This window comes from Narcine bancroftii, chromosome 4 (genome assembly GCF_036971445.1).
Source record: "Narcine bancroftii isolate sNarBan1 chromosome 4, sNarBan1.hap1, whole genome shotgun sequence".
Lineage (NCBI taxonomy): Eukaryota > Metazoa > Chordata > Chondrichthyes > Torpediniformes > Narcinidae > Narcine > Narcine bancroftii.
Genome location: NC_091472.1, coordinates 54,249,644 through 54,264,450, shown reverse-complemented (window position 1 = coordinate 54,264,450; position 14,807 = coordinate 54,249,644). Strand labels below are relative to the sequence as shown.

The 14,807-nt window shown below is 39.3% G+C and overlaps 1 protein-coding gene across 5 annotated transcripts in view; it reads right to left on the bottom strand.

The window, feature by feature from the left end:
• Window positions 1-14,807, bottom strand: part of LOC138760566 (tyrosine-protein phosphatase non-receptor type 14-like) — a 282,028-nt gene that overhangs the window by 84,631 nt on the left and 182,590 nt on the right. The window lies entirely within an intron of this gene.

Genomic DNA, 14,807 nt, shown 5'->3' with positions numbered 1-14,807 from the left:
AGGTGCAGCAGGTGATTAAGAAGGCAAATGGAATGTTGGCCTTCATCGCTAGAGGAATTGAATTCAGGAGTAGGGAGGTAATGTGGCAACTGTATAAGGTACTGGTGAGACCTCACCTGGAGTACTGTGTCCAGTTCTGGTCTCCATATTTGAGGAAGGATATACTGGCTTTGGAGACGGTCCAGCGGAAGTTTACTAGGTTGATCCCTGGGATGAAGGGGTTGACTTATGATGAAAGATTAAATCGTCTAGGATTGTATTCGCTCGAGTTCAGAAGAATGAGAGGAGATCTTATAGAAACATATAGGATTATGAAGGGTATGGATAGGATAGTTGTAGGAAGGTTTTTTGAGCTGGCCGGGGAAACTAAAACAAGAGGACACAGTCTCAAGATTCAGGTAGATTTAGGACAGAGATGAGGAAAAATAGTTTTCCCCAGAGAGTAGTGAATGTTTGGAATTCTCTAACCAGAGAAGTGGTTGAGGCTGCCTCATTAAACATATTTAAAATTCGGATAGATAAATTTTTACATGATAGAGGAATTAGGGGATATGGGGAGAAGGAAGGTAGGTGGAGTTAGGTCATAAATTAGATCAGCCATGATCGTATTGAATAGCGGAGCAGGCTCGATGGGCCATTTTTAGCCTACTCCTGTTCCTACTTCCTACGTTCCTATGTATACAAGGCATTGGTGAGGCCAAATTTGTGTTCGATTCTGGTCACCAAATTATAGGAAGGATGTGAACAAAATAGAGATAGTACAGAGAAGATTCCCCAGAATGATACCTGGGCTTCAGCTAAAGATTAAACAAGTTAGGTCTTTATTCCTTGGAGTGTAAAAGGCAGAGGGGGGATTTGATAGAGGTCTTTAAAATTTTGAGGGGGATAGATAGATGTGGATAGAATTTTTCCATTGAGGATAGGGGAGATTTAAACAAGAGGGCATGAGCTGAGAGATGGGGGTGAGGGGGGGGGGAAAGTTTAGGTATAACACAAGGGGGAGCTTATTTACTCCGAGAGTGGTGTCCGTGTGGAATGAGCTTCCGGTGGAGGTGGTGGAAGCAGGTACAATATTATCTTTTATGAAAAAGTTGGATAGGTATATGGTTGTAAAAGGTATGGAGGGTTATGGCAGAATGCAGGTCAGTGGGACTAGAAGAGTATAAGTGTTTTGGCATAGACAAGAAGTACTGTGATGGCCTGTTTCCATGCTGTAATTGTTTTATGGTTATTTAAATTATCCCAATAATGCTGCCATCCTCAGTGCATCAATAAATACTGCTAACTAATTCAGGCTGTTACTTTAATGCTGGACTCCCGCCACAATTCACAGCCTTAAAGTTATAGTGTCATCAGGACTTGTGGTTAAATGGCAGCTACCCACTATTCTGTTCTAAAATTTACACGACACAAAGATTATATATCCCCTGTTATTGTCTTTTATTCAAATGTTTTTCACTTGGAGAAAATAATTTCACTCATTATTTTGAAGCTTGAAAATATTTCATGGCTGATTTCAATGTGATTTACTATAAAGTTTCTTGGTATATCTCAATTTAACAGATTTGAACTGATCAAGCAGTTTGTCACAACAGTTTTTAAAACATTTGACAGACTCAAGATTTCAGAAGTTTTGCTTGTAGAGTTTTTATTCTCGTGTATCTGGAATAATTTTCCCCCTCTTCAGAAAGTACTAAGCCAGATATATTTCTTTTTATATAGAACGTGGGTGGCTGGCATGGAATGTACTGCCAGGGTGGTGGGAGAGACTGGTACAATGGAGACTTTTAAAACACTATTAGATAGACACGTGGATTCAGGAAAAAATGGAGGATTATAGGCTGTGAGTGAAGGAAGGGTCAGATTGATCATGGAGTAAGTTTATACAGGTCATTATGGGCCTACAGACCTGTACCATGCTGCACTCTTCGATGTTCTATATTGTGCTAATGCAATTTACATTGACCTTATCTTTCAACATTACATGAGAGAGATTGAATACTGTGCTTGTATCTATTATGAACATTAACTCCCTGCAAGATTTTTCTCAAGATTTAACACTCCCTGTGCAAAACCTGCTCTAAATAGTTATGCACGCTCACTGACCACTACCATAAGTTAAATTGTGAAGAAAATGGTTAACAAACTGCAGCAATATCACTCATTCCTGGGGATCTCTGACTGCTTAATTTGAAGAGGCTGATGTTGAGAACCTGGAGACCATTCACGACAGTTGATGGAGACAAAGAGTTTCAACTATCAGATGGGCTGTTAATCACACATTTAAAGTAATCCTAAAGTGACCTTATAGAGGATTATAAAATTATGAAGGGCAAACCTAAGATCATAGAGTCAATCTTATCTCACAGAGAAGCAGGCTCTGTAGCCCAAATTATCTGTGCTGATCAAGCTCATCACATTCGCCTGCCTGCCTACAACCCATATCCCCCTAAACCTTTTCTATCCCCTTACTTGTCTAAATGTCTTTTGAACATTACAATCATCTTTACTTCTACCACCTCCCTTGGGAATCACTAGATACCTTTCAAATCTCTTCCTTTTCACCATATCTCTACACTTCCGGAAGAAATGTTCTAGCCTCCCTAGCCTCCCCTTACAATTCAAGCCGAATACTCCCAGTCACATTCGCACTAATTTTTTTCTGTGCCCATTCAGTGTAATGATATGTTTCCTACAGCTGGGTGATCAGAACTGTGCACAACATTCCAAGTGTGGTCTCATCAACTTCTTGTACAGTTATGGCACTGAAAGCTATCTTAACAGCAAAGAAGCAATTCCGAGTGAAGTTAGAAACACAATCAGATACTCGCCAGCTATGGCAGGGCTTGCGGGCCATTACATTTTTAAAACACGAAGTCTAACATCAAAAATGGCTGTGATGCTTCACTTCCCAATGAGCTGAATACCTTTTATCTTTGTTTTGAAATGGAGAATTCAACTGCACCAATGAGAATTCCTGCAGAAGCTGGCAACTCATGATATCTGATTTAGAGGCCAATGTCAGAATATCTTTCAAAGGGATATCTGGCAGGGTACTGAGAGTATGTGCCAACCATTCAGTTCATAGACATTTTCAATCTCTCATTGGTGCAGTTGGAGGTTCCCACCTGCTTCAAAGGGCATCTCATATACCGACACCCATGAAGAACAGAATAAGCAGCCACAATGACCATTGCCTAGTAGCATTCACATATACTGTGATGAAATCCTTTGAGAGGTTGGTCATGACCAGAATTAACTCATACCTGTATTCACAGCAATTTGCCTACCGCCACAATTGTTCCATAGCAGATGCAATCTCACTGGCTCTCCATTCAGCCTGGATCATCTGGTCAAAGCAGTAGCTATATCAGCTTTTATAGCTTAGAGCTCAGCTTTCAACATGACTGTCCCTTCAGTACTGGTCAGGAAGGTTCAAAACCTGGGCCTCTGAACGTCCCTCTGCAACAGGATACTTGACTTGCTTATTGGAAGAGCACAGTCAGTGTGGATTGGTAATAACATCACCCCCAATCAACACAGGCACACTACAGAGATGAGAGCTTAGCCCAATGCTCTACTCTCTCTACAGCCATAACTGTGCGACTCAGCACAATTCAAATGCGATCTACAAATTTGCCAATTATATCACAGTTGTGTGCAGAATCACAGATGGCAATGAGGAAGCGTACAGCAGGGAGATAGCTCAGTTAGTTGAGTGGTGTCACAACAACAACCTTGCATTCAGCGCTAGCAAAATTAAGAAATTGATTGTGGACTTTAGGTAGGGGAAGCCAAGAGAGCACAAACCTGTCCTCATCAAGGGGTCGGCAGTGGAGAGGATAAGGAACTTCAAATTCCTGGGTTTTCAACATCACTGAAGATCTATCCTGAGGCCATCATGTAAAAGCAATCATGAAGAAGGCAGGCCAGTGGCTCTATTTTGTTAGGAGTTTGAGGAGATTTGCATGTCACCAAAGACTCTTGCAAACTTTTACAGATGTTCCATGGAGAGCTTTCTGACTGGTTACATCACTGACTGATATGGAGGAAGCAATGCACAGGACAGAATGTTGTACACTTGGCCAGCTTCATCATGGACATTAGTCTTCACTCTGTTAAGTACCTCTTTGAGAGGTGTTGTCTCCAGAAAGCAGCCTCTATCATTAAGGACCCTCACCACCCAGGCATGCCCTTTTCTCACTGCTACCATCCGGGAGGAGGTACAAGAACCTGAAGACACACAGCCAACAGTACAAAAACAGCTTCTTCCACTGTCATCAGAGCTCTGAATGGACAACGCACTGACAGCCACTATTTCACTTTTTCTCTTTTCTTTTGCACTAGCTTTTTTTCTCCCATCTTGTATTTACGGAATTGTAATTTATTGCACGATGTTGCTGCCACAAAGCAACAAATTCTGTGACATGTTCCTAACAATAAACATGACTCTGATTCAAATGGTGCTGAGCTGCCTGCAACCAATTTATGATCATATTTGTATGCTCATGTACTACTAACATTAATGCAAGGAACGTAGGAGAATTGTGCAGGTTGGTGTACGAAAGCACGTCTGGGCATGGGCAGCAAAAGCAGAGGAAAACGTCCTTGCTTTGTGATAAAAAGAAATTCATCTGGATTTGTTATGGAGAGTATATGATTATATGTACAAGTTACTAAGGCAGTTAAGAACAGGGAAGGCTGGTCCTTTCCAGATTTCCAGCTACCTCGATCCATTTGTAGCCAGGGTGACGGTTAAAGCAGACCAAATGTCATGATCGGTAGAATATGATAAATTGTAAATCATGGAACACTTTTTCTGGTTGTGTCAGGGAAGAATAACTTACTAATAACTTGATGGCTTGTAGGTGGAGGCGAGTTTGAAGGTTCAAGAATGCCTTTCCTTTTTAACGTGGTCCCTTACTTTGCTCCTGTGGAGCTCAAAAATGCACGCCTATTGTGAAGATCACATTATTGTTTTGGATGCATATTCTGCATCTTTGCCCAAGATCAGAATCTTTAGTCCAAAACTCCAGATGGCCAACTTTTGAGGTATGGTCAGAGGCAGCATGAAGGCTGTTATTGTTAGACAGTGGGTAGAATCAACAGATAAAAATAATGATTAAACTTGCATAATAAGCTTTTGTAGCAAAGAAGGATCATCACCTTGCTCCCCAGGATACAAATGATCAGTACATGATAGAAGGTAATACTAGATGGGGAGCATGCTCAGGCACAGAATTAGGTTGGAAGGTCAATGGCAGCACAGAAAGGCCCCTTCAACCCATCCTCCATCACCTACACTTTAAGATGCATCAATGCAGGTCTTTCAAAATGGAAATAAGCAGAAAACCAATACATTTATGTTTACGGGTCCCTTGCCAGTTTTCAGTAGGGTTATTGGAGATATGGATGTCAGAGAATCCTATAAGCTATTCAAGGGGATCCAGAAGAGGCAGCAAAATCTCAACCACTCCAAAGACTGTCACTGGGATACTCAGGGACAGAGCTGCAATGAGCACTGGGATCTGGGGTAAAGAATGAATTTGCTCATCAAGGATCCAAAGAGCATAGAAAACAACTATTCTCATGCAAGATGCTTGGTGCTCCAGAGTATTGAAAGGATAATAAATGGAACATGAGGCTTGAAGATAGTTTGCACGCACATGGTTGAGATGTGATCTTCACAATAGGCATGCATTTTTGAGCTCCACAGGAGCAAAGTAAGGGACCACGTTAAAAAGGAAAGACATTCTTGAACCTTCAAACTCGCCTCCACCTACAAGCCATCAAGTTATTAGTAAGTTATTCTTCCCTGATACAACCAGAAAAAGTGTTCCATGATTTACAATTTATCATATTCTACCGATCATGACATTTGGATGATAACTACATAAGTCAGCAACATAAATTACAGAGTTTGTCATGATGCTAAAGCCCTTGAGATGTGAACAAGCTGGGAATACTCTGTACCACCAAGAAACTAGAAGTTTCTAATTTACTAATTTTTTATATTAAGTTTGAGTTAAATATATGTTTCATCTTAACTCTGTTTGTTAAATATATGCATTTAAGTTTGATTTAAATATGTTTTTTAAGTCTGATATCTTAGTATTAATTACTTTTCTTTTTGTTAGTATTTTAATCGGTTATGTTTTTGTTTTTTTTTGTAAGTGGGTTTTTTTTCTCACATATTATTAACTTTATTAATTCTTCACTCTTTATTTTGGGGGGGAAGGGGGGGTTGGACTAATTTGAGTTGGGTTATTAATGTGTAATAATTATTGGGGAGGGTATAGTTTATTTAGATTACTGATACTGTATTGTAATTTTATTATTTTGTTCTTAATTTTTTTAAATGTAATTCTATATGTCATTCATGTTATAAAATTTTAAATAAAGTTTAAAAAAAAGAAACTAGAAGCAGCATTGGTGGTTTCTGAGTGGCATAAGTTATCTTGCTATTAATAGGATACGGTTTCCAAGTTGTGTGTGGCTAATTGACCTGTTTTGATGCCAGTTATTGGCATTCAAAGACAATTCCTAACATGAGTGAACTGCAAGGGTTGCTCCAGATGTTTTGACAGAGAGTGGTAGTAGGTTTGCTCCCCAAGGCAACCTCAAACAATTATCTGGCAACTCTTGCTTGTACAGGGGAAATGGAAAATGTTGAAGCTGCTTCCTGCTTTTAAATTTTTTTATTTTTCACACTGTGAACCATATTAATCAAAATACACACAAACATTTCCCTCTTGTCATTTTCTCCCCTTTTTCCCCTCCCTTCCCTCCCTCCTTCCCACCCCCTCCAAACCCATTAAACCTTCAACATATACAGTACAATAAACCCATTAAACAATGTCATCACACAATGAAAATAAACAAGAAAATTGTGTCATCTACTTTTACACACTGGGTCAGTTCATTTCGTTTTCTTCTCATTCTATCACTTAAGGGGGTGGAGGTCTGCGGTAGGCCCTCTCTGTTGTGTTCCATGTATGGTTCCCAAATTTGTTCAAATAGTGTGTCTTTATTTTTTAAATTATATGTTATTTTTTCCAATGGAATACATTTATTCATTTCCATGTAGCATTGCTGTACTCTCAGGCTCTCTTCTGATTTCCAAGTTGACATTATACATTTTTTTGTTACAGCTAAGGCTATCATAATAAATCTTTTTTGCACTTTGTCCAGTTTGAGGCCTAATTCTTTACTTCTTATATTACTTAGGAGAAATATCTCTGGATTTTTTGGTATGTTGCATTTTGTCATTTTATTTAATACCTGATTTAGATCTTCTCAAAACTTTTCCAATTTCTCACATGCCCAAATTGCATGTACTGTTGTTCCCGTTTCCTTCTTACAGTGAAAACATCTATCTGATACTGTTGGGTCCCATTTATTTAACTTTTGGGGCATGATATATCAAACTGGATGCATTAAGAAAAGATGAACAATAGACAATGTTTGTAAGTTCATTAACTTAATCCATGCATTACAAGTAAATAAGATGCCAACAGTGGCTGTTGCTTTAGACGCAGATAAAGCCTTTGACAGAGTAGAATGGAATTATTTATTCAAACTATTACAGAAGTTTAACCTACCAGAGAAATATATTAATTGGATTAAAGCATTATATAAGGGTCCAATGGCAAAGGTGACAGTAAATGGATATATATCAAATCAATTTAAATTAAGCAGGCCAACTAGGCAGGGATGTCCACTGTCTCCCTCATTGTTCACTTTAGCAATAGAACCATTGGCAGAACTGATAAGGACAGAAAATAAAATAAAAGGGATAAAAATAAAAGAGAGGGAATATAAAATCAGTCTATTTGCAGATGACATCATAGTATACTTAACAGAACCAGAATTATCAATAAAAGAATTATATAAGAAATTGAAGGAATATGGAGAAATATCGGGGTACAAGATCAACACAAATAAAAGTGAAGTGATGCCAATGAATAATGCGAATTTCACAAAGTTTAAAAAAGAATTACCATTCAAATGGCAAACACAAGCAATCCGATACCTAGGTATTAGACTAGATAATAATCTAGGCCATCTATACAAATTAAATTATCAACCATTAATGAAGAACTTCAAGATGACTTAGAACATTGGAAAGATTTACCACTAACACTGATAGGAAGGGTAAATTGCATTAAATGAACATCTTCCCAAGGATACAATACCTATTTCAATCATTACCAATTCCTTTAACAGAGAAATTCTTCAATGAACTAAAGAAAATAATAATGAAATTATTATGGAAAGGGGGAAAACCGAGGGTAGTGCTAGATAAATTAACAGAATGGTACAAACAAGGTGGTTTGCAGCTACCAAACTTTAAGAATTATTATAGAGCAGCACAATTAAGATATCTATCAGATTTTTATCAAATAATGGCAAAACCAGATTGGACCAGGATAGAGCTAGATAAAATAGGGGAGAAGGTACCAGAACATATACTTTATAAGTGAGATGAAAAACTGGTACAATACAGTACTGCACCATCTGCTCAACATTTGGAAGAAGATTCACATAGAAAGGAAAAAAAACAAATTACCAACTACCAAAATTACTATTGATGCAAAATCAACTAATCCCTTTCACAATAGATAACCTTTCCTTTAGAGAATGGGAGAAAAAAGGGATTAAAAGAACAGAAAATTGTTTTTTGGGAAATAATTTATTATCGTTTGAACAAATTAAGTACAAATGTGGAATAACTCATGGTACAATGTTTGCATACCACCAACTGAAAACCTACTTAAAGGACAAATTGGGAAGCAGACTGAGGTTACTAGAAGGAAGCAGCTTTGAATATGCGATTACAGACACAATGATAATTAAAAGATTTATAACAAACATGTACATCAAGCTGCAAGAGAAATAAATTATGAAATAAGCTGTAAACCCAAACAAAAGTGGGAACAAGATCTAAACATAAAGATAAAAAATGAAATATGGGAAAAGCTATGCTCCAGAACTATGAGAAATACAATAAACACGAGGTTACGCATGATACAATATAATTGAAAGTTCTTTCCTTGAAGACAGTTCACTAGGAAAACAATGCCTAAGAATCCAACATTCTGGAAAACATCTTGGCCACCTACTCTTCTACCCCATCAAAAATTTATCTATGTACTTCACCTGGCAATCCAAAAGCAAAGATTTGGTTTGGTAGTTGCAATAAATCTAAGATACTTTAATAAGATATTTTGTAAAAACGTTTTGGACATAGTAAGCCTTTTCAGAATAGATTTTCTACGTATTCTTGCTAACTTTTTGGACATAGAGTTAAGATAGGATAGTTAGAATTTGATCAAATTAAAATGAATTGAAATCTTGAATAGTTACCCAATTGGCAAGGGATAAACCCATTAGGGGTAAAGTGACTTCATTTGGTGTGTCAATTTTACGACCCTCCCTTTGACAGTGGGTGAAATTTTAGCCATGGATCCAATCCACTAAAAGTACAAAGTAAAGAGTCAATTATATTTTTAGCTTCCAGAATAGATGAGTTTAGGCTTAAGGGGTAGAATTACTCTACAAAGACATTTATTGGAAATTTTATTGCCTCAGACCATGTCAAAGTACCTTCTGAAAATTCCAACCATGCCATTAAAAAAGCAATTTTTTCCCCCCTCAATAATGCTACTGGTGATTGTTCTGTTACACAATGAATCCATGTTAAGTGCTATATCCCAAAATGTTGATCCACTACAGTGCACCTGGTCTTCCAGTGTGAACACCCACTGGTATATCATCTCCTCATCTGGAGGGTGGGAGGAAACCAGAGCACCTGGAGAAAACCCACAGTACAGACGTGGGGGGGGGGGGGTGGCAGGGGGGGTAAGAACATACAAACTCCTTACAGACAGCACAGGGTTCAAACTGCGCTGCAAGATTGTTGTGCTGCCCAGGGTTTCTCAATGGTAACAACAACGACTAGAGCCAGAAAATAAAGCAGAATCAAGTAACAATCATGCCATGGTCAACCACCTATAGGCAAGCCTGCTTTTCTTTTGTTATGTTGCAACTTACTTTTCAAGGAAGGACCAATATTGGCTTCTTTGAAGCAATTTTTACAGATATTGCACACGTTTTATCTTGGTATTTATGAACGATTTTACTGAGATATTGGTGAACCTGTTCTTCTTTGGCTTGGCTTTGCGGACGAAGATTAATGGAGGGGTAATGTCCACGTCAGCTGCAGGCTCGTTTGTGGCTGACAAGTCCAATGCGGGACAGGCAGACACGGTTGCAGCGGTTGCAAGGGAAAATTGGTTGGTTGGGGTTGGGTGTTGGGTTTTTCCTCCTTTGTCTTTTGTCAGTGAGGTGGGTTCTGCGGTCTTCTTCAAAGGAGGTTGCTGCCCGCCGAATTGTGAGGCGCCAAGATGCGTGGTTTGAGGCGATATCAGCCCACTGGCGGTGGTCAATGTGGCAGGCACCAAGAGATTTCTTTAGGCAGTCTCTTGGTGCCTGCCACATTGACTACCGCCAGGTGAACCTGTAGGGTAATGTCAAAGCCCCTTATTTGTTGCTAAAAACTTGGCCATGAAATGTTAAGCTCTCACTGACACTCGGAAAGTCCCATAACAGTCAAAGAAATAACAATCCTACACGGTCTTCTGGAAAATATTTTCCATTCTTCTCCTTACTATTGAAAACAGTTGAATGCTAACTTGCAACAGGTTTCTCTAGTTAGTACAATTACTCTGGACTTCCCACCACTGCTAGTAACAATGACTTTGCATGTGACAAATAAGATTTGCACACTTTCCTATGTATACTTCTCAAACTTTGACTTCTTGGGACTTTCTGAACAGCTTTTCAACAATCATAAGTTTTAATTAACAGAGTACAACATGTTATACATATTTCTTGTTTGAGGGATTGGGCCATGTTCCTTTACATGTTTCAGACTGTACAATGAGAAAGTAGTTTAACCTCTCAATCTAGAGATGAAAAAAAATGTGCAAACAAAGTGATCCTTTCTCTGCGTGAAACCCCTGACCATGTGTCTCTGCACACCTGTTTCTCCCTCACTCTCTTGCAAGCTAATACAAGTGTCAGACCCTTGCTGAGGCCTGTCCAAAACACCACATTCCTTCCACAAATGCAGCACAAGAGATTCTATCTTCACTTCCCCATCAGTCACTGCAAATAAATGAACCTCTTGTATTCAAACAGAGAACATCTGCTGCCTTTTCACTTGCTCTCTAACAAATAAAGCACACAACATACAAGAGACCAACTTACTAAATAAAAGGAAGCACTTTTCCTTACACTATTACAATGGTTTTGCACATCCTTGGGAAAGATTTTAGGAGTATCAGTGGCAGTAGATTCAGTAGGTCAGATTGACTACAAGCCTGAACTTGAGGCATTTGATTAACTTTTGATAAGATAAACTTGCACTTAGTATCCCTAAATGAAAACCCAAAGTCTTAATGGGGCAAAATACCCTGGCTCAAAGTAATGAGAAGAATGCTAATCTCAGTACTGGTTACGGATTTAACTTTCCAACCATTGGTTACGCTGCTCTTTGGTGCAACAGGGATAAATAAAACACAATAGTCTGGGATTTTTATCAAAAACTCTACCAGCCAAAACATGAATATATTTTCAGCAAGAATTCCCATGCTAACCTCAACAAAAGCAAGAACAAAGCATTAATGATCACTGTATATGCAATGCTGGACTAGTCCAAATATATAGCCATATATAATTTGCAACAGCCAGTCCCTAACCTAATCCCCGAGGGAGAGTAAGACAAAATACAATATTTCATAAATAACCCTTTCAACTGATTTATTTTCATAGCCTTATCTTACTGGCTGAACAGCTTTTACACTCATCAAAAATTTGCATAATATGCAAAAATATAGTGCCTGCTGCTCTTATTCAACCATTACTTTGGTTTTACTGTGCGAATAGAGTGGCAGGAGAAACAGATTTAAATGAAGTCTCCCTACCTCTGACCCAATGATACTGCTTACCTAAAGTCCAGGAGCTGATGTAATGCATAGCGAGCAGCTCAAAGGCACAGGTAGTAAAGCAGCGGATTCACAGTTCCAGAAGCCTGGCCTCACTCCTGGACTCCACTGCCATCTGGGTGAAGTTGACATGGCATGAGAGTTTATTGCCATATACTTAGGTACAAAGTAAAGATGCATTGACATTTTTATTTGCTGCAGCCACACAGGTGTGCAAGATACGCCCACAAAAATAGTGCAAATTAAAATGAAATCAATATGTCATGAGACAGGGGAATAGATAATAAATATAAAAGGATAGGTAAAAAATAACTGTTGCAGTTATGGCAAAAAAAATGTTTCAATAGCACAGACAGATATTTTTGTGTCCCAGAGTAACTTATGGTTAGAGTAGCTTTGGGGAGGTTCAAAAAAGAGTCTGACAGCTGTTGGATAAAATCTGTTCTTGAACCTGGAGATCCTGGACCTCAGGCTTCTGAACCTTCTGCCTGAAGGCAGTAGCAAGAAGAGATTGTGATCAGGGGTCTTTTATAATCCCGTCTTCTTCTTTGCTCGCGAAGGGATGGGCCATGATGATGATGATCTTAAAGCAGTGGATGGGAGGTTGGTGCCCATGGTGGACATGACTGGGCTTGCTATATTCTGCAGCCTTTCTGTGTTCATGGGCACTTGGATTACCAAACAGGCCACGATGCAACCCATTCAGTATACTTCACACAGTACGCCTATCACGGTCTGATATTGTATTTCACAACATGCTGAATCTCCCCAGCCTTCTTAGAAAGTAGAAGCATTGGTGTGCCTTCATCATGGTTGACTGATTATGCTGGCTCCCGGAGAGGTCCTATGATATGTGAATTCACAGCCTCTCCACAGCCTGCCAATGAAGACAGGTATATAGTTCTCCAGATTTTTCTTGCTTTTTTCCACAATAAGCTCGATTGTCTTGCTTACATTGACAGCAAGATTATTCATAAGACCACAAGAATAGGCTTTTCAGACCATTCAATCATGTACTGATCCATTTGTCCACTCATCCCCGCTGCCCAACCTTCTCCCCATAACCCTTGATCCACTGGCTAATCAATCTACCCAATGATTTGGCCTCCACAACTGTCTATTAGAATAAATTCCACAGATTCACCACCCTCCGGCTGCAGAAATTCCTCCACATCTCTGTTCTAAGTAGGCTCCTTTCAATCCTGAATTTGAACCCTCTTGTCCTTGACTCTCCTTTTATGGGAAACAACCTTCCTACATCTACTCTGTCCATGCCTTACAAATTCAAAATGTTTCAATGATATTCCACCCCCATCTCCTAAATTCCAGCAAGTATATGACAAAATTATGGATTTCAGATTCAGATTTCAAATTTATTGTCAGAGTCCATACATGACATCACATATAACCCTGACATTCCTTTTAGCTATGGGCATGGCAGAATTACCACGAATTAGTAGTATTAAAAAAATGTTCACAGCATAAACATGTAAACAAACAAAAAACTGTAAACAGATAATGAATGTAAACAAACTGACTGTGCAATACAAAGAGAACAAAAGAAAATCAATGAAGTGCACAAGTAAGAATCCTTAAAGGAGTCTCTGATTGAGTTTGTCATTGAGGAGTCTGATGGTGGAGGAACAGCAGCTGTTCCTGAACCTGGTGGTCTGAGTCTTGTGGCACTTATTCCTCTTTCTGATGGCAGCAGGGAGAACAGAGCATGTGCTAGGTGGTGTAGGTCTTTGATGACTGCTGCTGCCCTCCGACAGCAGTGTTCCATGTTAAAGTATTCAATAGTGGGGAGGGTTTTACCTGTGATGTCCTGGACTGTGTCCACTACCTTTTGGAGGGCTTTATGCTCAAGGGTATTGGTGTTCCCATATCAGACCGTGATGCAGCCAGTCAGCATACTTCCCACCACACCTCTGTAGTAAATTGCTTGGGTTTCTAGTGTCATACAAAACCTCCACAAACTCCAGAGGAAGTGGAAGCGCTGATGTACTTTCTTCTTGATGCCATTGGTGTTTTAGGTCCAGGAAAGATCCTCTGAGATAGTGACTCCCAAGAACTTAACTTTGTTCACCCTCTCCACCTCTGATCCCCCAATGATCACTGGATTGGATGACAGTTGGATCACTGGACAAGTGCTGTTAAATGCTCCTCATATGACAATCCTTTCATTTCCAGAATCATCATCGTGAACCTCCTCCGAACCCTCTCTAAATGAGGAGCCCAAAACTGCTCACAATATTCCCAGTGAGGTATAAAGCCTCAATGACACATCCCTTCTCTTGTTTTCTATTCCTCTTCAGCACTGACTCAACATACAAGTTTACCTTCAGACCCTCCTGCACGAGGACTTCCAGGTCCTTTTGCAGCTGGGAATTTTCAATTTTCTCCCCATTTAAAAATAGTCTGCCCATTTATTTCTTCTACCAAAGTGCATGACCATAGACTATCTGACATTGTATTTCATTTGCCCATTCTTCTCATCTATCCAAGTCCTTCTGCAGCTACCGTTTCCTCAACACTACCTTCTTCTCCACCTACCTTGGTATCATCTGCAAACCTGGCTACAAAGCCATTCATTTCATAATCTCAATCAATGATATACAACTCAAAGAGAAGCCATTCTAGTACTGAACCCAGTGGAACACCACTAGCAACTGAGAGCTAACCAGAATATGTATTCTGATTCTCTGCTTCCTGCAAATCAGCTAATGCTCAACCCATACTAGTGTGCTTCCTGTTATACCATGGGCTCTGACCTTGTGAAATAGCCTCATGTACGGCGCC